Raw genomic sequence first — 3,249 nt, 5'->3', positions numbered from 1 at the left:
AAAAATCTGGGGGCAGTTTGAAGACAAAGAGGGAAAAGAAGTCTGTCAGGGTTTTTTAAGGTTAGTTTTATGCTTGTATAGAGTTTTGCCTCTCCATGCCCATTAAACCAGCAGAGCTCTCAATGCCAGCTAGTCTTTTAGCTCTCTTTTTTCTCCCTTCTTTAAATCCTTTCTGTCCCCTGCTGCTACCTGTAGAGCTGATGGAGGGAGGACAGTATTATTCCGTTATTGTTATGCACAACGAGTGCTTACTCAGCTGTAGGTTTACATGTTTGGTTTCAGCATACATCCTTTCTAACATCACTTTACCATAGTTCAAACTGGTACACTGAACAAGGACATGTTTGTTTTAGCACTTTACTCTTTTATAGAGGGCTGTTCCTGTTTGTTGTGTTTGGATTATGGTGATAGCTGTATTTTAGCTGGAACTATGTAGTTTAAAACTCCTGAACAGTGTCCAGAGCAGTATTCTGAGCCCAGCGTGCTGGGATTGTGCAGGATGAACACTTTTCATAGTTAATTAGTGTATTTTAGTTAACTGAACTTTGAAAAGTTGTTTTTTAAATGTCACACTTTGCCTTTGTTTGATTCGTGTCTGCAGCCGCGGTTCAGTCCTTTCCCTGATACCTCACCTCTGCCTGTCTTGGTTTCTGGCTGACCGTTGAAACTCTGAGACTCAGCTGCAGATTCACACATGGCTAACGCAGAAAAAAAGGCCAATCTTCAGCTCATTATTAAAACGATTAGTGACGCAGGTCTGACTCCTAAACCATGGGTTTCTGGTTTATTGAACAAACACAATGAGATGAAGAGGCACCCCTCCAAAGGGGGAGGAACCAGAGCGAGCTGACCCCAGTCCTCTGCCCCATGAGTGTGCAGATATGTACTAAGTTACTGTCAGACACACCTGCACACCTAAAACACACGTCGCCCGTGTCAATGCTGAACTAACCTGAGTGTCTGGGACTCTGCTGAGCATTCTTTGCAGCACTTCTGAGCCTGTTAAGATGGACGTGGTCTCAGGATTGTGCTAGATAGTGAGCCATAGTATGCTAACTTTACTAAACTACATTTCATACATACTCAATGAGGTAAATTTTGTCCATATATACTTATAAATTACTGGAGTTTTAGGCTGCACCAACAGACCTCCAGTGCTGTAAAAGTATTTGCCCCCTTTCTGATTCCTGATGTTTGTGCATATTTATCACACTTAAATGTTTCAGGTCATCAAACCAATTTTAGTATCTCACAAAGACAACCCAATTAAATAGAAAATGCAGTTTCTAAATGATGATTTTATTTATTAAGGGAATAAAAATCCAAACCTATCTGTCCCTGTGTGAAAAAGTAATCACCCCCGATCCTAATAACTGGTTGTTCCATCCTTGGCAGCAATAACTGAAATCAAGCGTTTGTGATAACTGCTGATGAGTCTTTCTCATCTCTGTGGAGGAATGTTGTCCCACTCTTCTTCACAGAATTGTTCTAACTCAGCCATATTGGAGGGTTTTCCAGCATGAACTGCTGTTTAAGGTCACACCACAGCATATCAGTTGGATTTAAGTCCAGACTTTGACTTGGCCACTCCAGAACCTTCATTTAGTTTATTCTGATCCAGTCAGAGGTGGACTTGCTGGTGTGTTTCAGGTCGTTGTCCTGCTGCATAACCCAAGAGCTCTTGATCTTGAGGTCATGAACTGATGGCTGGACGTTGGCCTTCAGGATTTTCTGGTAGACAGCAGAATTCATGGTTCTATCAATCACAGCAAGTGGTCCAGGTCCTGAAGCAGCAAAGCAGCCCCAGACCATCACACTACCACCACCATGTCTGACTGTTGGTATGATGTTCTTTTTATCAAATGCTGTTATTTTTACTCCAGATGTAACGGGACTCTCCCATGATGCCATTGTTGCCCAGAGTCTTTCTGATGGTTGAGTCATGACCTCTGACCTTAACTTAGGCCAGTGAGGCCTGCAGGTCTTTGGATGTGGTTCTGGGTTCTTCTGTGACCTCCTGGATGAGTCGTTGTTGCACTCTTGGAGTCATTTTGGTTGGCCGACCACTCCTGGGAAGGTTCACCACTGTTCCCAGTTTTCTCCATTTGTGGATAATGGCTCTGACCGTGGTTCTCTGGAGTCCCAAAGCCTTGGAAATGTCTCTGTAACCTTTTCCAGACTGATAGATTTCAATCACTTTGTTTCTCATGTGTTCTTGAGTTTCTTTGGATGGTGGTATGATGTGTTTCTTTCTGAGATCTTGTAGCCTACTTCACTTTGTCTGACAGCTTCTATTTAAGGGATTTCTACATTCAGCTAATCTGGAGGTAATCAGGCCTGGGTGTGGCCAGAGAAACTGAACTCAGCTTTCCAAGAACTGTGGTTTATCACAGTTAACTCATGATTTAACAAGGGGGGAAATCACTTTTTCACACAGGGACAGATAGGTTTAGATTTTTTCCCCTTAATAAATAAAATCATCATTTAGAAACTACATTTTCTATTTAATTGGGTTGTCAGAAAGAGGGAAAATACTTTTTCACTGCACTGTATGTCAGTTGAAGTCTTTTCTTTATTTATGTTTCACTGGTCATCCTCAAACCTTGAAATGTTTCCAAAAGGACTGAAATTTCTTGTCAAAAAAGCATATTTAAAAATCGGTAGGGACATCTGTATCGGCTAAAATGAATCTGTAAATATCGGCAAACATCCAATATCATGTATCCCTACATTTTATGATTTTTTTCATCAAACTCAGCACATGCATATGTATCAGCATATTCATAGATTCAGAAAGTATTCAGACCTCCTTCACGTCATTTTTTGTGATGTTGTTGCCTCATGCTACAGTTGAAAAAAATAATTTTATTCTCATTAATCTACACTCGATACCCCATCATGACAAAGTAAAAGTGGAATTTTAGAAAATTTAGAAAAATCTATAAAAAAATAAAAAACTGAATTATCACATTTACACAAGTATTCAGACCCTTTAAAAACACTGTAATTCAGCTCAGGTTCCTCCATTTCTCTGATCTTTGCTGAGATGTTTCTACACCTTGATTGGAGTCCACCTGTGGTAAATTAAACTGATTGGACGTGATTTGGAGAGGCACACTCCTCTCTATAGAAGGCCTCAGAGTGAAGCCAAGCCATGAATTCAAAAGAGCTGCAAAACTCAGAGACAGGATTTTACCGGCACAGATCTGGGGAAGGCTACCAAACTTTTCTGCAGCTCTGAGTTAAACA

The sequence above is a fragment of the Cheilinus undulatus genome, linkage group 23 (assembly GCF_018320785.1).
Source record: "Cheilinus undulatus linkage group 23, ASM1832078v1, whole genome shotgun sequence".
Taxonomy (NCBI): domain Eukaryota; kingdom Metazoa; phylum Chordata; class Actinopteri; order Labriformes; family Labridae; genus Cheilinus; species Cheilinus undulatus.
This window is presented reverse-complemented; position numbering follows the sequence as displayed.